The sequence below is a fragment of the Vulpes vulpes genome, chromosome 14 (genome assembly GCF_048418805.1).
Source record: "Vulpes vulpes isolate BD-2025 chromosome 14, VulVul3, whole genome shotgun sequence".
Lineage (NCBI taxonomy): Eukaryota > Metazoa > Chordata > Mammalia > Carnivora > Canidae > Vulpes > Vulpes vulpes.
In genome coordinates, this window is record NC_132793.1 from 67,702,947 (window position 1) to 67,725,081 (window position 22,135).

The 22,135-nt window shown below is 39.4% G+C and overlaps 1 protein-coding gene across 46 annotated transcripts in view; it reads left to right on the forward strand.

Annotated features, from left to right (window-relative positions):
- The window catches only part of MEF2C (myocyte enhancer factor 2C), a 169,880-nt gene that overhangs the window by 3,199 nt on the left and 144,546 nt on the right, over positions 1-22,135 (forward strand). For 11 of the 46 annotated variants that reach the window (XM_072736806.1, XM_072736815.1, XM_072736840.1 and 8 more), the window contains exon 2: positions 12,567-12,653. The gene's annotated coding sequence lies outside the window, so the exon portion shown is untranslated. Of the gene's footprint in view, positions 1-10,601; positions 10,913-12,566; positions 12,654-14,237; positions 14,269-15,439; positions 15,699-16,774; positions 17,377-22,135 lie in introns of those variants that run through there. The other 35 variants (XM_072736821.1, XM_072736829.1, XM_072736820.1 and 32 more) reach the window with 23 other exon arrangements.

Here is a 22,135-nt window from a genome sequence, read left to right on the forward strand (position 1 = left end):
TTGAGCTCATGTAGTGTTTGAATTGTGGGAAAGAGTCTTTGATGCTTTCAACTACTCATTTTTTTTAAAAAAATGAAATGGAAGCACAAAAATAAAATTTACCCAAGGTCACCAACATGAGGATGTAGATGTAGACTTGGATCTGTCCTCCAACTTCACATCCAGTGATGTCTTTTTCTGTTAGACTTTAAACATGTGGACAATGAAACTATAAGTAAAAAAAGAGCACATGGAAAATTAATGTGAGTGACATTTCATTGAGGAACTGTTTGCAGCCACCAAACTTAATATATTATTAGAGAAATACTGTTTTATCAAAGGCATATTAAAATGTAGCTTTAAAAAAAGAACATGAACACGTTAAATACCTATGGCATAAATTCATTTTTAGATTCTTTTTACCATTAACCTGATTTCCAAACTGAAAATATTTATGTTGTGTATGAAACTGCAGCAAGAAAAAATAATCAATGGCAACATATATCTTTAGAAGATAAATGCATAAATGAAAAGCTCAGGTTGAAAAGTTTTTTTGAAATATTTGAAAATAATTAAAAACACCAAATATACCAAAGCATAAGCATACATACATTACCTAAGTACAGAATATAGTAAACAGTTCACATAACCGATTCAAAAACTAACTAGTGTCTGTGTGTGTATATGTATGTGTGTTAATTATAAAACCTCTCTAGTCCCCAGAGGCCTCATCAGCAAGTGTTTCCTAACAGTTCAGCAATTCTATGACTCATCAGTCTGGTATTAATATAAGTATCTGATATTTATTCAAATAATTATTAATTATATTAATATTTTATATTGCTATTATATAATTTGTTGATAGTGCTGCACATCATAGTGATTCAATCAAGGTCATGAAAATATATTCAAACTAAATATTTTATTCTTCTCTGACCCTCTAGAAAAGAAATCATTTAGGAGATAACTACCATGTTCTGAATTTAAAAGGATTTATCTTAACCCTGAGCTTTGGAGCTGTATTTGCCTGTGAGAAGTGTTTGCTTTAAAACCTGAACAAGCAAATGAATTTTTTAAAAGCGGGGGAGGGCTTAAAACACTGATGTAGGCGATGGGAGGAAATTTCCTGCACGGGATTAGTCTAGAATAATCTCCAACAGCTCTATGATACCATTTGGCAACTAAATTATACAATATATCTAAATTCACAAATGTATTTGCTTATTGTATTACATTTAGTCCAAATCAACATTATTAATCAGCAAACCATTTAACAATATGCAATAACAGTATGCAAATCGATTTCAAGCAAAATAATCAGTAAATAATATCCATTTCTAATAATTATGAAGACAGAGGTGTCAAAGCAAAATGTGCAAAAAATTCAGTCATCTCCTTGCATCTCAAAGGATTATTAGTGAAAGTGAATGACTTGTCTCTTGTCTGCCTTTGAAGGATCTTAAATATTTTCTCGTTAGACCTGAAGAGTACTGCCTGAAGAGCACCAGAGCAGAAGTAGGCAGTTATGAGTCGTAATCATTATTTCACTGCTCAGTAATTTTGTGACTGGAAACAAGTCATGTAATCTCTGGGAGGATACTGAAGGGATGTGACTCTTCGCTGGGCTATGTGTAAATCATAGGAAAGGCAGGTCTAGAAGGTGTTTATCCAACAAAAGGTGTTTCTCTTGCTTCATGTGAAGTCCCAAAAGGATTCTGGACAATATTGGGTGGGTTCCTGTCTCCATTGGCATGCACTGTCCCCTCCCCACTGCTCTAAAAGCCCACCATACTGGCAGCATTCCAAATCATTAAAACTAACACCAGTTTTTAGCCTGTGAGATGAGTGGGGGAAACAAAATCACTTTATAATAAACTACTGACCAGCTAGCCTTATTTTTCCTACTTGGATACCCTGGTAACAAAACATGAAAGGTCTTACCCTCAAAATTACATTATCACACATGGCTTTGAACTTTTCGGAACACATTATAAGGCTAAGTTGACACACACACAAAAAAACTTAAGTCATTTACTGTTTTTAGTTTTATAAAATGGGATAGTTTAAAAAATGAAAAGGAAAAAAAAAAAGTCACCACACTTGCTGCCGTAAGCCAGCCTGAGAACATGTTTGTTCGTGTCAGAAAAATGTTGGAACAAGAAACAGGTTCATCAGAGAACCCCTAATCTGAAGTGTTAAAAATATCTAGATCCAAGAGAGGTTAATGGCAGCAGCTGGCCACGCAGAGATGTTAAAAGGCTGGGAATTAGGGATCCCCGTGTTGCCTGGGATGGCAATGTCACGAAGGCCCTACCCGATTGCTCGGCAGGCAGAGGTAATTATCGAGGTCCTAAGGAATATTTGTAGTAATTGAAAGTCTTTTTAGGGTAAAGCCACATTTCCTAAGTGATTCTGAATGAGACTAGTCCTGGTTGCCAGGAATCTAGGCTCCCAAACAGCTGGCAGTCACTGAAGCATGAACGCGTTCTCAGCTCAGTTGTCACTACCTGTAGAGGTCACTGGATCTGAAACCCATTTTACAGGTTTTGGTGAGATACCCGGATCCAAGAACACAGTTCACCCAAGAAAAGATAAGCAACTGCCTCTCAGATACCTAGAAATGAAGAACTATATAGAAATTTGAGAGAATTGGGTCCTCCCATTGCTTAATCAGTCTTCTAATCACAATGGGCAGGATATATGCGACATGTCTATTACAGTGCCAGCCAAGACAAGCGATGGGAAGACTCTTATCATTCTGACCTCTCACTGTTACTATTTTGAATGGTGTTCACTAATATAAAGTTTCATAAAACTTATGACGAGTTGAGAGTGAGGGAACGAATAATGAAGCGAACCTAAGGTTAAGAAATAAGAAGACTTCGCAGATCTTATGATCACCCTTAAGGCAGTGGCTTGCAAACAAAATATACATAAGAAACACCCAAGGAGCTAGTTAGATGCAGAGTCCTGAGGTTGTTGCTTAGGGGATCTGAGTTGGGGCTAAAGTCTGAGTGAATCTGAGGCCCTCTGGTAAACTGTTCTCTGTGCTAGATTGTTCAGTCCTCTCTAGAGCCTTCACTTCTTCTGGAGGTCAGTTCTCCTACTCTGCAGTAGCAAGAAAATGAACACCAGCGATCTAAAGTCCTACGACACCAAAGAAAGCCTATGGTTATAGCTACAGAAGTTCTATTTCTATTTTTATTTATTGTCAGATATACTTGCACTTAGTTTAATTATTTTCATGTAGACTGGCAGATAAGGTTCACCCAACACTAGAGATAAGCCAAAAATCATTCTCAAGTTCTACTTGAGTTTCAGGCACTAAATAAAACAGCTTTAAATATGAACAATAGTTTGAATTGACTCTTCAGAAAAATCAAAAAACAGTATAGAGAGGGCTTGTTATGAGGAATATATGTGCAAATATAGTCAAGTTTTAGAAACTCAAGTGATCATCACTGACCCAGGGAGTTTAGACGGCTATGGCACAGCAATAATGAAGAGGAAACCACAGGTTTTATTCTATGTGTGAGCTGTTTTGTGGCCACAGGCTACCCAAACTAGAGTCTCAGGGCTACAAAAGGGTGAGGTGAGAATGTGTGGAACATGTGGATGGATGGACATAAATCCTTCGAAAATAGATAAACAACACAGCCTTACTCGCTGTGAGTTAATCATCATTGTAATCAGAGTAATTATAGTGATTAATAACCAAAAAAAAATCATAGAAACTCTTCTATGAACATATTATATGTAGCCACACTTTAATCGTTCAGAAATAAGCTCTCTTGTTATCAGTATTTTATTTTGGAGTGATTCAAATAAATAGAAAATTATTAATATCCTTTGGTTCTGAAATAGAAAATGTAACTTTACAAAGCATGAAAAAAAATCTAATTGTTAATAACCAGTCGTGTGTGTGTATGTGTGTTTGGTTTTACGGACTTTAAAACTGAAAATAAAAAATTTACAACTGAAAATGAGAAGATGGAGCAGAAAAGATGAAGGAAGAAAGAAAGGGAAGAAAGGAAAAAGAAAAGGAAATGGAAGACAGGATTAAATCTATTGATTAGCTATTTCACTATTGCTAAAGGGGTCAAAAGGCATAAGAAAATTGTAGAATGTTGCCTACTTACCCTTATTTAAGTAGTGTTCAAAATCTTTTACTTAGAATCATATTTCTCCATCTCTGAATTTCTTCAGACTAATAAAGTAGTACATTGCATTTGATAGGGATGCTTCATATTTACAGGTTTAATGCCAAACAAAGTTGGGAAATGTTTATGTGCCCAACTTTGCACACAGGATGATGCTTTATCTGTGATTTCACAGAGGTGATAAAGGGCAAAATGCATTTTTCCCTCCAGCCCTGAACCTCTCTCCAACCCTTCCGAATTCTAACCTTCATCCAGGAAGCAATACACATGCTCGTCACAGGGCTCTTATATCCCCCTCAAGACACTTCTGGAGAAATAATCACTAATTATACCTCTGATGGCTTTTGGGAGTAGAAGGGAGTGCACACAGAGGGAGACCAAGTGACAACATGGTAGCTATGGCACAGGGGACATGCAGCAACTGAGTGCCTTCTATAAAGGATGGGAATAGTAAAGAGACTGGAACAACAGATACTAAAGTGTTATTATATATATATTTTTAAAGTAGACAAATTTTCAAGGAACACCGTGTTACTTTGCTGATAGTTCGTCTTCCAATCACAAAAATCTCTTCAAAAATCATAAAGTTTCTTCTTCAAGTAAGAGCCAGGCTGCTCACTTACTGGCACCCAGGGCTCACATACACGTTGGCCAATGAGAGGGACCTGAGACGCACTGAAAGTCTCCTCCCCAAAGCATCTCCTGACCAACAGAGCAGGAAACTTATAGAATTTGTGTAATCATAGATACTCCTTTGATGTATGAACTCCTTTCAGAAAACTTTTGAAGAGAAGTTCATTTAAAGGAGTAACACATTGACACTGCGTCATGAAGTAAACTGTTGCAGTGGCTGGCTCCTCTGATAGAACATAGTCCAAGAGAATTCTGGAACATAAAGAGGCTGCTGAGGAATGATAGGACCTTGTGGGTCAGTCACATCAGTGAAAGGCTGTGAGGAGACAGAGACACTCAATAAAGAGCTATTATTGATTTTAAAAATTGCTGCTGGGTGAGTGGTGCATGCCAGAGTGAAAGAAGGACAAGTTGAAGGTGAGTCTAGGGAGGCTGATGACACAAAGACAAGCTTCAGCAACCTTACAATTTTGCCTATACCACACAGATAATATTGATTTAAGAAGACTTAAAAATTCAGATTTAATAAAAGGCACAACTTCTGTATATTTATGTGAAGGTTCCTTAAATTTAAGTGTAAGACTATGTGATCAATAAGCAATTTAGAAGATGTCTGACATAACCAAAAAAATAAAATCTTGGAGCCTTATTCTGAGCAAATGGATATATAATTACTTTAATAAGTCTGATAAAATCGAATATGAACACACAAAAAATCTTTCTCTGAAAAAAAAAATGGAACACTGACAAGGATAATATAAATTGGCAACCTCAGAATGTAATATTTCTTGCATAGTATACATTAGTTTAATCCACATGTTATCCTAAATATTTTATATTTATTTCAAATATAAAAAACTCTATTAAGAAATAAAAACTGCTTTGAAGCATGGAAGCTGATGGAAAAGGAAACAACTTCTAAAATATTGTCAGATAAATGAGACATGGAGATGTCTTCCAGGAACATGGGGTAGTCCTTAAAAGTGAAATAGTAAAATGTTAGCTAACATTTACTGAGCATTTTCTACATGCCAGGCACTCGGTGACTATAGAAGTACAATTTCATGTCCTCCTCCCAGGAAAATTATCATCCTGTGTAGGTCCTGCCACGTTCTCTATTTTATAACAAGTACATTTCAAAAATTAAGGTCAAATGGTTATTATGGTGTCTGAGCTTGGATTCTAATCCAGGGTCTCTGACATACCCTTCCCTGCCTCTTGTATATTCTTTTCAAAGATATTTCCCATGACATTCATACATGATATATAACTTTTAATTAATGAAACTTTTTAAAAATTTTATATTACTTGCCAAAATGTCTCCTTAATGGCTACACATTCACATCAGAATACCCTTGAAATTCCCCTTTTGTATCTGCAATTAGTGCCAACTTATGCGCCAGATATCAAATAATCTGTTGCTTTATAATCACATCACAGTTTCCATTAAGCACCTTTTCACTACATTTGGTTTGAATTTAGTTTCACCAGCAAATTCATCCTTAATAATAATGATCTGCCAACAAACTGTTAAGATTGAATAGCAAATTCCTAAGATTTCTAGAGATCTGTGCAAGGACATTATTACTGAAATAAGCAATTAACCTCCTAAGCTGTCTACCCTGAAGAGGATGACACACATTTAGACACGTATTTCTAAAATATTTTCTGGTGGGGGGAAATATATCAATTATATCACCTCCCGATATCATCCTTATAAGGGAGCAAAGGTCATGAGTCTAAGGAAGCAACACAGCATCATAGCCAAGGGCATCAGTTGGAAACAAACAAACCTAGCTTCGCGTCCTTTGGCACCTAGGGGTTATTAGACCCTGGGCAGGTCACGTCTCCTCTCTAAGCTTTAGTTTTTAAAATCTATAAAATGGGGAGAATTGTAGTGCCTGTCTGAAAGGTTGTTTGGATAAAAAGAAAAAAAGTTTATAAAGCAGTTAATACATTTAAATTAGTTAAAGCTGTTAATACAAGACTAACGAATAATGACTGGCCGGCCATTAAATATTATGCACTTTAAAATTATTTTACTTCAACTCTCATTCTAATACGGTAATATTATTTTTGCACATATACTATAGAACCCTTGTATTACAAATATGAATATTATTCACATAGAAATATCTAACTACAAATTTAGTAAAAAAAAATATATATATATATATATATATATATATATATATATATATATATATATATAAAATCAGACCTCCTTGGTTTGGGTCTTTGACTCAGTGAACTAGTATATATTGGTAAATCAAACCAGTTTTCATTCCTGACTTAAATTTAAAAAGTTTTACTGCATTTTACTTTTAATTCTGATATTCCAAAATAATTTAGGGAGATTTTTTTTTTTAAGATTTTATTTATTTATTCATGAGAGAGAGAGAGAGAGAGGCAGAGACACAGGCAGAGGAAGAAGCAGGCTCCATGCAGGGAGCCTGATGTGGGACCCAATCTCGGGACTCCAGGATGGCACCCTGGGCTGAAGGCAGGCTCCAAACCACTGAGCCACCCAGGAATCCCCAATGTAGGGAGAATTCATCCCAAGCAATGAAAATTAATTCTTTCTTTTTCCTGGTAAATTAGAATATGGATATAATTACACACCTCCTTGTTTTCAAATTTAGTATGTATGGGAAACACATAAACCTATGCATGATCTTTCCTTCTTGAAAAAATAAAATTTGTATTATTTTTCTTGGTTTATAATTTTAGGTTATAAATAAAATATTTTAGAAGTAATTTTGTAAGCTCTCAACTAAGTAGAATACCATCATTTGGATAATTACCTACAGAGATAAAGAAAACAAGGTACATTTTGTGGTGTGGTGGCTTTATTCTCTCCTTTCTAAATTTCTTTATCTTATTTTGGTGTTCTTACTGAGGAGAGTTAGCAGGAATAGGAATACCAGATATAAATTGTTTGTTAACCCTTTCTGAGTCCATTTTTCCTGTAATACATATTTACACAAATTTAAATCAATAGAAATCATACACGTCCCAAGGAGGACTTTATTAAAACCAAAAAAAAAAAGTCCATAGCTTCTGTTTTGCAAGAACCAGCAAACAGTGCCCTAGACATAGTTGTAATGTTGATCATGCATCCAACAGAGAACAACCTCTAGGTCCCTCTTGACCAGAATGCTCCATTAAGCATTCCATGGGCTCCCCCTTCCTGGCAGGCCTCAGCCCAGCCCCGTTGCCATAGATGGCCATCAGACATTTGGAATGACATCAGGAGATAATCTGAGCAGGCTCTGCCCTAAAGAATTCAAGCTAGCAGGAGACTGAAGATATCAATGTCTTCTTGGCTGACAACAGCATTCCAAAGGTCAACCAGGGTGAAAGAGGATGGACTTGGAGTTTCCAGTGCCTTTTCAACAACCAAGCAGCTAACAAGTATGAAGAAGCATCCCTCAAGACAAAAAAATAATAAATTAAGACAATGAAAGTCTTGAGGTATACTAGAGACACCATGCCTGTGAAAGAGAAATAAGACCACCCATACCCATTCAGTCAGGGAATTTTAGGATTGAAGAGATTTCTACCTCTTAAACATAAAGCTCTCATCCTGAACCAATTCCCACCCCTCTGACGATCTACTTCTCCAGCTTTCGCTGCTCTGTCAGCCCCTGTGTGGGTGAACATGGAACTTAATAGTGTAGAGGTAGAAACTCTTTGCAGGAAAATAAGAATGTGTTTTACTACAGTTTACCAATTTCCCAGCCCTGTGCTTTATGTTGAGTGGCTCCTTTAATCTTCCTAACAAAGTTTTAGGAGTAGCACTTTATGTTCCACATTTTACAGACGAGGAAACTGAGGCAAAGGGAGGTTCTATACCTTGTAACTGATCAAATTTGGGGAAGATTATGCTTTACTAACAATTCTCACCTTATGAAATATTTTCTTCTCCCTGGCCTCGAATGCTTTTTAGCTCTTACTTTAAAAGGATAATGCCAAAAAAAAAAAAGAGAGAGATAATGCCACTTCCTCAGAGTATTGTAAATATAAATAAGGAACAATGTTATCCCAACCAGTCTCTTTAAGAAGACATGATATGAATCTATAAAGCTACCAATAATACATTTCTAGTTTGGGAGACAGTGTTATTTCCTACACACCTTATTCTTTATTAGAATCTCTTCCTAGAAGAATGCCTAGAAGTATTTTCTCTTGTAAAACGGGTACTCCTGTGGAAAATCTTGGGGCAGGTCACCTTCCTGTGGGGTTAATTTGCCTAGGCAGCCCCAGGCAAGGTGCCCTGATGGGGCACAAAGTGTAGTAGTAGACCCTGTACCTTGACCTTATCTTCCTTTTAAATTTATGGCATGATTTGGAGGTGCATCTGTTAACTTCTCTGGGCCCCACTTGTCTTCCCTGTAAAAACAGAAATTAGGTGCTTGTGTTGAATGTTCCCTAAGACCTCTCTCAGCAGGAAGATACGGAAATTCTGACTTTAAAACTTTCCACACTTGTGCCAGGAAATGCAAATGCCAAGAGTGTCCTAAAATTTGGCTGGTATCACAAAGCAGATTCTTTCTTTCTTTTTTTTTTTTTTTTTTTTAACCAGCATTCATTTAAAACTCCAGAGCAGCACATTCCAATAGAACTTTATGCAATGATGGCAACGTTCAACATCTCGCAGTCAAATAAGGTAGCCATCAGGCGCCTGTGGCTATTGAACACTTGAAATGTGGCCAGGATAACTGGGGAACTGAATTTTGAGTTTGCCATAATTCTAATAAGCTTAAATTTAAAGAGCCATAGGGGGTGGGGGGGAGCGGCTACCATATTGGTAGCAGCTTCTAGCTTCAAGAGCAGGACAATACAAACACTTTGCACCTTTGATTTATTCAGCCGAGTACTGGACAGTGCCTTAGGAGCATGGGTCTTCCCGCCACTCTGGGCGCCCTTGGTTCAGCTCCACTGGGCAGATCAAAGCAGCAGCCCAGGCATTTGCTTTTCGGGATGGCATTTTTGCAAGAGATCCCGGCACTGTTCTCACGTGCCGGCAGAGAAAGGGGATGGAAAGGGAAAGGAAGTTGGGGGGGGGGGGGGTGGTTCTGTGTCTTTTCTCCCTCGTATCCCAACTGTCGTGTAGTTTGTGGCCTGTCCCTCGCCAAGACGCGCACGTATCCCCCGTGGCAGCTTAACTCCCAGACCCAGCGGTTAAATAAATGATCGCGTAGCCCCTGAGAGGCTGGGCTACACAGTCCAGCTCGGGGACCCGCGTCCTCTCCTAAGGCTCCGTCAGGTGACAAACACGGCCGAGCGGCGGGACAGGGGCGGCGGCCGGAGCTGCGCCCGCCACGCGGTGCCCCCGGGCGCGCAGAGCGCCCCGAGCCCCGGCGGCGGTGCCAGCGCTTTGTGCACCGCGCGGGGGTGGGCGCCCCGGGCGCCGGGCTCGGACTCCTCCCCGGCGCTCCGCGGGCGTCTTTCGCCAACCGAGAGGGAATATTCCCAAAGATCCCCAAACCAGGCGAGCAGGGGCGACTCCCCGACAACGCCACCGAGCGTTCCCAGGGCCCACCCACCACCGCTGCGCCCTCCTCCCATCCTCCACGGCCCTGCACGCGGCCTCTCCGCCGGACCCCCAGCCGCTCCCCCCCCGCACCCCCGCACCCCCCACCCCCGAGCCGTGGCAGCGCCCTCGAGACACACGCCGCCACGCTCCCCGCCAGGACAGCGCGCCCCCCTCCGCGCACCGGGCGCGCACCGGGCCGCAGGCCCCGCAGGGCCCCGAGCCCGCCTCCTCCGCGCCCGTGGCGCACGCACGTGGCGCACTCACCCCCTACTAGCTGCCTCCGAGCTCTAGAAACGCTCCCGGGAGGGAGCCCCCGCCCCCTCGGCTCCGTCCGCACCAAGGAAAGTGGGTGGGGGGGAAGCGGAGACGGGCTGAGAAGGAATAGGTAGGTCGGTCCGCTCTGAGAAAAGTGGGTGGGGGGAAGTGGCGCTGGGCAGGGAGCGGAGTCTGGAGGTGGAGAGCGGTGTTGGAGGGGACGACCGGCAATAATTGGATGGCGTTGCGGCTGTTGCGCCTCTGAGAACGCCCAGCCAGCGCGGATTCACTTTCCACCCAAATCACCCGGAGGGATTGTTGCTGCCTGCAATCAATAACTCCCCGAGTAAGCGGCTGAAACCAGAGGCGTCCCCTGTCTGGGTCTTTAAGGGGCCGTCCGAACGGAATTCCAGCCCTCGGCTTCCCAGACAAAGAAGTGGGCACCAAAACGCAGGACGAGATTTTTTAATCCCCAACCCCCCCCCCCCCCCCCCCGATCCCAGGTTACAAAAAAAAAAAAAAATCTTTAAAAATTAAAGGGCACACACGTAGAGAGGCATCTAGAAAAAAAAATAGTTAAAAGGGGAAGTGTGACCATCCATTCTTTGACTTGAAGGTTTCTGTGATATTTCGAGAAACGGAATAGAATCAATGTTCCGATGAACATTTAACGATTTTGTAAGTGAAGGTAAAGTCCATCAAATTTAGCCATGCATAGGGATACTTTTTAATGGGGCACACATTTGCAAGGAAATTAGTGATGTAGCCTTATTTGGGCATACTGATCCAGGAAAAGGAAGAAATGTATCATCATTTGTAGTGGCACTGTTATAAGCCGTAGCATATCCTTTCAGACATTATTCCATGAAGATTGCATTTCTGTAAGGTGAAAAGGCCCTGGGAGATGTGTGTTATGATTCCCACTTAGCAGACTGCAAAAGCAGGCAAAGCTAGGAGAAAGGGTATTCACCAGGTCACCAGATACTCAGTACCAGTCACTAAGTTTAGACTAACTCACTGTGGGCCTGAGCCTAAAAGACTAAGCTCAGCTAACACCCCTAAAGGAAGAGTGGCCAAAATTCATTTCTCCTTGCCTGAGGCAATTTAAAAATAAAAATAAATCTTAGGAATGTCAACCCAAATATAGAGGCTTCGTAAATCTTAATGAGCCTTCACTGTGAGAAGTCTTGTTGCTAATACAGATGGGTAAATGGGTATTGACCATCCTGGTCTGATATGTCTTAGGGTTGGGAGGAGTAGACTCATTCTGAAGCCAGGGAAAAGTTCATCTGTGTGCTGGAAGTCATAGAAAGCTGGTTTCAAGCAGGGATTAGAACACAGGAGCATTTGTCTGTGCTCAGTATAAACACTGGCGGGAAGCATAAGGTATTATTGGTAATAGAATTCATAAAGGGTATTGAATCCACACCACTAATCCTGAAGTATTTAAAACTGGCCTTTAGGCGACATGTACAATAAGCCCTTTCAGCAACTACAGTTGCAGCTTCATTATCCCAACTTGACAAATTTTGTTAGCTTGGGGTATGGTGGATTTGACTTTCTCCTTTGTAATTCTTAATCAGATACAAAATTAAAGGTACAAAAAATAAAGATAAATATAGGCTCTTTAGATATGAGATAAAGGATATGATTAAACCTTGGCTTGGAATAACAAATCCTTTGCATATTGCAGATTCTCAATCACAAGCAGTCCATATGGTGTATACTGTGCATAGGCTAAAGCTGTACCTAAAGAATTTTTGAAATTTAGATATTTGGCACTATTTATATTAAAGGATATAAGTATTTTCACAATTAATGATAATTTTAATTGTTTTATATTTAACATACATTCATTTGTTTTAAAAACAGAATTAATACGGATGTTACTTAAGATTAGAAGTTTTAGAAATGAATTTATTTGAATGTACTTTAATATCAGCTTTCTTAAAAAAAAAAATGTTTTAACTATGTACCTTGTTGTACTTACACATTTTAAGGTGCCAAAGAAGAGTTGCAAACTGTGAAGTAACTTCTATGAAGAGATGAAGTAAAGAATGGAAGGCAAATGACTGTATGTGTATGTGGTGAGTGCTTAACATTTGCTATATCATTTACCACTAAGGTAATTCTTAAAGGTAAAACTGCCAAACTCTGTCATTAGGTATCTATAACGTAGACACATAGAAGGGATAATAAATAGAGTGGTGCAACCATTATATGCTTTACATTGTAGGCAATACAATGCCATTTTGCCTTAAAGCCCACATGTCACCTTTCAGGGCCTACCTTTGCAAGTCTCTTTTACAATTAACCCATCTCAGGGGAAGTTATGTATCTCATCTCTACTGTAAACTATAAAAAAATATAACATTTTTAATGCTATTGGAATTTGTATCTTACTACTTTGTATATTTTTCTGAACTTCTATGTTTAATTATCATGTTTGTGTTGAAAGTGCTCTGGCTGAAGAACAAATACTATACAGTTGAATAATCTTGAGGGGTAGATTAATCTATAGCCTCTCTTCATCTTAGGGTGGGTTGCTGTGGCAACCGCCCCAGCTTACTTTAAAATAATTTTTTAAAGCTCACTTCAAGAGCTACACCCAGCGTGGGCCAAGCTTAAAAGCAGGCATACCCAGTGAACAGGGTTTAAGTGTACTGCTGATTTAATGTAGGGAAGTAGTAAAGAGAGGAGGGTGGAGTAAGATGGTACACAACCTGGAACAGAAACGAGAAATTAGCACTCCTTAGATTCAAGTCCTGAGGATTATGCTCTCTGTAACTTTTGTGGCACTTTAATTAAATACATTGCTAAACCATTCTTTTGAGGGGGGAACAAGTAGATATATAATTACATACATAATAAAGCACTATGACAATTATTTAATAAAGGAATTATTTAGTAATCGGGGGGGGGGGGGAGTTTATTTAAATAGTATGACAATCCCAGACATCATTTTCTCTTAAATGATTTGTCACCTTTTATTTAACATGATAGGTCACTAGCATCCAATTGGCTTAAAGGGTAGAAGAATTTTCTACTTTCCAATCATAGAACTGGAATAGATTGGATAATTCACTTAACTCACATAATGAATAAGCATCTGAAGTCCTGAAAAGACACACTCATTAGTTAGGCACAAATCTTGAGCCAGAGAATATAGGCCTCCTAACACCTAGTACAAACTCCTCGCTACACCAAAAAATATTATGATACTAGCCAAGTAGCATTAGGTGGCAGAGATCAGGATGATTTGAGGGAAAAAAAAATCAAATCCAGAGTATTCAAAGAATACAAAGCACATTTTGTATTAACCACTTTGTGGATTACCAATGAATAATTTTAAATCTCGGTGACTTTCTATTGTGTATTTCTGTACAACATCTTCTGCTTTAACTGTGAAGGCTCATGGGAAGGAAACTAATGCTAATATTAACTTAGGTCACACATAATTAAGAAGCTAAATCTGCTGAGGGGAATATCTTATATTTTAAAAGGCCAACTGTGATACAGTCCAGAGCCAAATTATTTCCAAATTATCCACAGTGTGGGGTTATACATATTTTTGTACTTGTACTATCACTGATAATTATGGGCTTGTTATAATGCTTATTATTAAATAATTCTTTCAGATGTTAAAAAGGTAAAATGATTTTTTTTTTGAAGGAAAACTATCCAAAACTGAAGTCTGCTGAGGTAAATAGCAATAACCTGTAATCCATCGAAAATAGTATGGCCGAATGTCATGTATTGCCTGTGTCTATTTGCTCATGTAAAATAGGCTTTTACAATTCATTGCATTAATTTTGGGCATGATGGCAATAAAGTTAGATGTTCCTACTAATGTTTTGCTTTCTCAAGGCATTTGTGAATCTGGAAAAAATTAATTTCATTTTTATCACCATACATAGACATATCTTAGTATTCAAAAGGAGTATGCACCCTTAAATTTTTTGGATTTTTTTTAAGAAGTTGTACCTTGAATGAAAACCTGATACAGATTATCTCTGCCATATTATTAAAATGAATTCATGGTAGTAGCAAACTCACCAGCTGAAAAACAAACTGGCAAAAAATATACTGTAGATCCTAATCTGCAAGAAATAATACTATTTGAGATGACTTTTGCTTTGTGACAGTTCGCCACGCTTTCCTATAATAAAAGCAAGAGATTCATCTTAACTGTGCTGATACAGTCACAATGGTGATGAGCCAGAAGCCTGAAGATTGTTCAGATCTGGTTGTACTTGCCTGTAAAATCAACCTTCTCCTTTCAAGTGAAGCCTTGGGGCAGACACCTAAATGTTGAGCCCACTCTTCTGAGAAAAGCTACTCACATCAAATAGCCCCTACAATGAAGCAGGAGGCTTTTTGAATCACACTGTCCTCACACATTAAAATAGTCTAGAGGCATGGTGCAGAACTTCACAGGAAATGCAACTAGTCATTGGGTTAAACATACAGTGCTGAAAGGAATTTTTTTTTTTAAGTGAGGAAATATCTTTAATTAGCCAGATATTTCGGTATACTCCTATTGTCTACTCCTGTACCTTCAACGTTTTCATTTCCCGAACGTATTTTCTCTTCTTCCTTTCACAGGTTTAAAATCTTTTAGCTGGGTTTCAACATTTTATATGATCTGTAGTTCTACTGGCATGCAGTCTTGTCTTTTCATGGTTTGGGTACTCTTGGTATATTTTACTTTGGCTTTATTGGGTGTGGTGTCATTGGCTAGAGAAGGAAAGTTGCCCGACCCCTGGTAGCTTTCCTAATCTTGAATATTAACCTTTTTTTTTTTTTTTTTGTAAGGACAAGTGTTTACTGTGCTTAAACCTTAACATAAGTATCTTCCTTATCAGTCTCTAGTTCTGCTTCCTGTGCAGCTGAAACTCTTCAGGATAAGTGAAGTCATCAGCTATCGGATAGGGAAGCCTAATGCATTTGGGAAGTTGGTTTGGTTTACATGTTAATGCTCTGGATAAAATCCAGTAAGGTGTGGAAGAGATAGAAGTGGAGGGGGGAGGGAGTGGGGGGGGGATCTCCGAGGAAGCTGCCGCCTCGGTAAATATTTCCAAACTGATTAGAAAGTTCATGGCCCCGCGATGAAGTCGAGATTTCAGGAACCGGTAATTATTTCATTATTCTGTACATGCATAAGGCATAAGGAGCCTCTCTGCACGCCGTGCGGCCCTGCAGCCCTGCAGGGCCGAAGAGCGCGCGTCCCGGGCGTGCAGGGAAGGCGCGGGGAATCGAGGGCTCGCAGGCTTCCTGCTCGGGGGCTTTGACGCGGGAGCCGCGGAGGAGCGCACGGACCCGCGGAAGAAAGAAGTGGTTAACGCGTCTGCAAACGGGGGGGGGGGGGGGGGGGCGGGGGGCAGGGAGAAGTCACCGGAGCTACTATTAGGGTCGCGCTCCTATTGGTCAGAGGAAAGATCCCGACTTTGGAAGGACTTTCCTGCAGGCTGGCTCGCGGAGTCCCCGGGGAGCGGGCGCGCGGCGGCCGGAGCCGGAGCCGGAGCCCGGAGCGTCCGCAGCCGCCGCCGCCGCCGCCGCCGCCGCCGCCGCCGCCGCCGCCGCGTGGGGAGAGCCGGGAGCCGCCGCTCGCGATGTTGTCTTCGGTTTCGTGCAATAAAGAATTGTCATTAGGTTTGCGTATGGCATGTGCCATTACCCCACCGTAAAACTAAAATTAGCAAAATGTCAGGAATGGGGAGATTGATTCACCAAGATGCAATTATCATTTAAAAGTGCTTGATTGAGGTACTGATGTTCAGTGATTTATTCTGCATACCATATACATAATTAAAGTAGCGTGGTGGAGCAATTTATCAATCTAGTTGAGGCTGGAGGGGTGAGGAGGGAACTGCTGTATGTTTGTTTTATTACAACGCTCCGAGGTCTGGTCCCGCCCCCCTTTTGCCGAGAGCGAAACTGAGGCTCGGCGCGGCTGGCGGGGCGAGCGCCGGCGGGCCGGGAGGGCGAGGGAGGCGGAGAGCAGAGGGCGGCGCGAGGCCGCGGCACACGCAGGGGCAAGGACAAAATAAAGGGGGGAAAAAAGAATTAAAAAAAAAAAAAAAAAAAAAGAAGGCAAGAGGCGCTTCCCAGGACGTGCCGCTTGGAGCCCCAGGCCCGTCTGCTCCGCCGCCCCCGCCTCCCCTCCCAATATCCTTCCACCACTGCCCCCGCCCCCCCTTTGCCTTTTTTTTTTTTTTTTTTTTTTTTTTTACGCGATGTTTCAAAGGCTGCGAGCGGCTCTCCTTTTCCCATTCGTCCTCTGTCACTTCCTTCCTGGACGCAGTTTTCTGGATGAGTCTGGTTACTTTTAATCTGGCCGGCTGCTGAGAGCTACTTTCTCCTCCTCCTCTTCCTCCTCCTCCTCTTCCTCCTTCTTTTCCTCCTCCTCTTCCTCCTCCTTCTCCTCCTCCTCCTCCACCTCCTCCACCTCTTCCGAGCGGCCCGGGCGCGCGCGCCAGTGCGCGGCCCCGCGCGCGCCTCCCCCGCGCGCGCTCCCCCGGTGCGCGCGCGCACGCTCGGGCTCCAGCTCTCTGCTCGCGCTGCTCGCAGTCACAGACACTTGAGCACACGCGTACACCCAGACATCTTCAGGCTGCTATTGGATTGACTTTGAAGGTTCTGTGTGGGTCGCCGTGGCTGCATGTTTGAATCAGGTGGAGAGACACTTCAAGGCTGGACGAAGTAAAGATCATTGTTATTTTTTTTTTTTCCTCTCTCTCTCTCTCTCTTTCTCTCTCTCTTAAGAAAGGAAAATATCCCAAGGACTAATCTGATCGGGTCTTCCTTCATGTAAGTACCTCTGACATTTCTCGAGGAAATAGAAATAGCCTGGGTATTGTCTCTGCATCAGTATATTCCACGGCACTGGGTCTATGCTTGTGCCTTTTTGGAAGGCTGAAGTTGAGGTTGGTTGTGCATTCTTTTCTTTTTTCTTTCTTTCTTTCTTTTTTTTTTTTTTAAAGATTCTGTGATTTCCTGGTCTGTTGCTAAAAGTAACTTTTTTAAGACTTCTCTGTTTGCCATCAGTTATTGAAATCACTCCTGACTCGTTCTTGTCACACCCGTGTGTTTAAAGTTTCATGAAGTTAGTTCACATCATTAGCATGTTTGATATGGTGGAGCGTGTGGAGCCTGGTGGATTTTAATATTTCACAGGATATTCTGTGACCTTGAAGTACATTCCTTAAGATTAGCCGCTAGTTTACTGTGGAAAGATGCTCCTGCGAGGCCCCCCAAAGTCTCTGATTTGCTCTGGGTTAGGCTTCTGAGCCACTAATTCTTGGGATTAGTTTGAGCTAAAGCATGGCTGTCTGTCAGAGTATATACCTTTGTGCATCTCCTTCCCTTACCAAAGCGCTGGCTTGATAGAGGGCTTCTCATTGGTGTGGACAAAAAAAAAAAAAAAAAAGTGATACCCTGGCCATGGTAGGCTCTATATTTTACAATCTGTGTTGGGGTTCAGTATATGCACTGCTGTTCAGGTCAAGTCAAATACATGGCTCTTTAAAAAGAAACAAGGTTAAGTCACTTTAATTGCCTTCTCTTTGGACTTTGGATGAAAGTTACCAAACTCAGTGATAAAGTTTGGCACAAAGGAAGTATATATGGAGAGATACAGCACATTGTTTATTATATTTATGCAAGGATTTAATTGTGCTACTAATGTCATCTTCTTCCCAAAATATGGCTCTTAATTCTTAGAGGAAATTTTATATCAGACACATTTCTGACTAGTCTAGGTCCAGTAGTTATCTTTTTTTTTTTTTTTTTTGGAAAAAGCTCTTTTCTTCACATTGTAGGAATGTGTGTCTTTTGTATAAAACACCTTTATATGTAAATGCTGACAGTATAATAGGTAGAATCAGGCTCTCTGCCAGTTCTTTAACTGGTCCTCAGTGGAGAATTGCTTTGACACAAAGTGCATTTTACTATTGTGAATCTGATACTAACTCTAATAGTCACTGTCTTATGAAATGGTTAGTGACTGCATATATTTTGTATGCTATAAAGGGAACTCCAGCCACCTCATTATACCAGTCAAAAAAAAAAAAAAAAGTGACCAGCCTCTTTTTCACTGGCACCTTGCAGTGGAATTGTGGTTGCAGAGTAAAGATGTTTATGTAGAGTATAATAACTCCAATCTCTAGAGACTTGGAAGGACATGGAAATGTGACCACCTGTGAACCCCATTTAACCTCTGTATTGCATACTAAGTTTAGCTTTAAATAGGTTAACAATCTCCAATTCTCCAATTTGAAACTAAAACATTTTACTTAATTTTAAAAATAATAACCAGTTTTGGCTAGTCTTTGAAAATGTTCAGTATGTACAAATCTGGCACAAGCAGTATTTTTGTTTTTCCATGAGTTTCAGTTAAATATAATGCAGTTAATAAACCATGTTATTGTCTCCCAATGTATGTATAAATTTATTAAGTTAGAAGAAGTAGTTCTAAAGCAAGTGGATTCAGAACTCGCAGGTAAAATGAGATATGCCTATCCAGTATCCCATCTCAAAAGGAAAAAAAAAAATCTCTAAAGTCAAAAATCTCAGTCTATTTGTTGGAAAGTACATTTGGCTGTATAGTATACTACAAACTCAATTCTAAAAGTTTCCATCGAAGCACACTTTAAACTCAATGTTTAAAATATGATTCCCAAGTCACGTTAAAGAGACAATAGTTGGCAGTTACCTTAGCTTCAAGTTTTACCAAACTTTATAAAAATTTACTGTCATTCGCACTCACAAAGCTTTGGAGTATTTGTGGCATATTTTCCAGACATCTTACAAAAGGCAGAATTTTCCTTCTCTCATTAATTTCGCTATTTACATTCTGATTGCTGTGTATGCACGTCAAAGACAATATTAAGACCTGACTTTTATTAAATATTAATTTGTTTCTTAGGTTTAAATAACAATGAACACTTTATAATAAGTCAATTTTCCATCTTTTCTGAGCTGTTCATACTTTAAAAGTATGCAATCACATATCTTACTAACTTTCCAAAATAGGAACACATAACATTAAATACATGAAATTTAAATAACAAGGACTTTACTGCACCTTGCCCCTTTTCTTTTTATAAACATACTCAGTTTTCAAAATTTGGTGGAAATGGTTTTTCCAGTAGTGAAAAGGAGTGTCTATTGATTCAAGATAGAATACTGAAAAAGCATCATGTTTTATATTTTTCAGATTTCTATGTATTTCTTCCTTGGCCCTCATTTTTACAGAGTCAATAAATTGAGTAACCCTACAACCATATCTTTTTAATAAATGACTTATTATATTAAATTTCTTTTATAAAAAGCTGAGCTAAATAACTCCTTGGTATATGTTAACATAATATTTCAAAACTTTCTTCTGTTTATTGTAGTATGTTTTGTGGTTTTATTTCCCAACACTACACGCGGTATATTTTGGGTCTATGAAATCTCAGAAAGTCACAAAAATGGGGAAATATCTGTGCAGCAACACTTGTGCTACATAATAACCAAAAAAAAAAAAAATTATGTATTAGGCATAGAACCCTGGCTTCAGGGACGTGATTCAAAACAACGTGGGAGAATTTCATATGCAATTGAGGGTTACAGAATGGACTTTAGAGAGATTATTACTTAAGTTCTACTTTTTTTTTTCAAAAGCACATCCTCAGAGAACATACCAGGCAGATTAATATCTAAAATTTATAAAAATGCACATATTCATTTTATGAATGTAGTGATTGCCTGGACACAATGAAAAGAGTTAATCACTGATGTTCACTCTGTGTGCTGCGTGTAGAAGGATAGGTGATTAAGATCCCCGACCTCAGCACTGTACCTTAATCTCACGGGCGCGTGGACTGCCCTGCACTCAGTAAAGCCTGACTGTTCACCGAGATCTGTCATCTTTAGGAAATCAAACCAGATTACAGAGGCGATTCACAAAACCAGGAGCAACAACAGAGTCTGTGCACCTTACAAAAGGCGGATTACGCAGTTCACATGTTATTTTGATAGGTCAAAGATAAAAGCTGATTGTTGAGGAATGGTAAGACACTCCAATTTCAAATGATTGCTAGATAAGTATACCACAACCCTGTTGCTTCATCATTATGAAGAGCCATTCAAACAATAGAAAACTCAGTTTTCAAGTGACAGCCTTTCAGTAGTGAAGTAAGAGAAAACATGTCCTTTATGTATATACCTTCATTGCTTAAATTTCAAGTTCCATCACTTCTTGATGAACAGATATCAAGTTCTGGCTGCTTACGTGAAGCAGTTATCCTAAGGTTTAATTGCAGTAGGCATTTTCAGAGGCGTTGTAGAGAGCACAAAACAGGATTTGCCAGAAATAAAACATACACTCATGGTATTGAATAACTGAGCAGAAAATGCACAGTAGTCAATAGCCATTATGTTATTCTGTTACCAAATATATTCTTCATAAAAATGTATAATTACATAGTTATGAATCTATACATTTGAAATATATCTTGATAGGTGTTTATTGGTCAAATTATATGTATTTCATGAATGTGATGTACAGATTATTCTTTACAACAAAATATGATGTTTTGAGAGTTTATTTCATAGAATCAAGTTTTGGTTTACATAATAACATTTTGAAAACCCTAACTTCTTACACATCCACTCTACAGTAATTTCTTGCTTCTTTAAAAATTGAAGTCCTTTTTTACCCAACTGATGCCTCCTAGTGTTTCACACAATAAAACACTAATGAGTCACCCATAAATGTAAACATTGCATTTTCATTGCCTACATTTTCTGTGATACATAAAATTAATATTTATGTGTTTAATTTTCTGTGCATTATTATAAGAGAAGAAATTCTATTGAATGAGATGTTTCATCTGAGTGGATTTGTGGCACATACTTGCAGCTTTTCTTTGACCATAACAATATCTTACTAAGTTTTAATAAGTTTATTACCTTCAGTTCTAGTTTATATATTCACTGTTTATATTCACTCTTATTCTAAGTGAAAAACATAAGCAGCATAGCAGAGCTTCCATTTTGTAGGCCTGGAAACTGTATAGCTGAGTTTGTCGGGGAATGCCTGATGAACAGATTGCAAAGGGACTAACCATTTTTATATAAACATTAAAATATTTTAAAAGGTATACAAATTTGTGTCTTTATAATTGCAAGTTTCTATGTGAAATGGAATAAAGTAAAAGAGAGTTTAGAAAAAAAATAAAAGGAAAGATAGTGGATGCACAGATTTCCCACAGATATGGAGTTTATCACATTATTAGAAAACAACAAAAAACATGCCTGGCGAGTATATTATTCTACATAGTAGAAGGGGGAATTGTTAGACCATAACTTCTCATGATCAGCGGATTGTCTTAATGAGGTAGAAGTTCATGGATACCAACTTTGGTGTGAGTTTTCTGTCATAAGCATCATGAGCGTAGACTTTTTGATACTTTTGCACTTCTGTGATTTCAAACAGCTTTCTGATTGTACTTAATTAGATGGATACATTAGTTTCTGAATATTTTTTCTCTGAAATATTTATGAAGCGGAGGAGGCAATACCC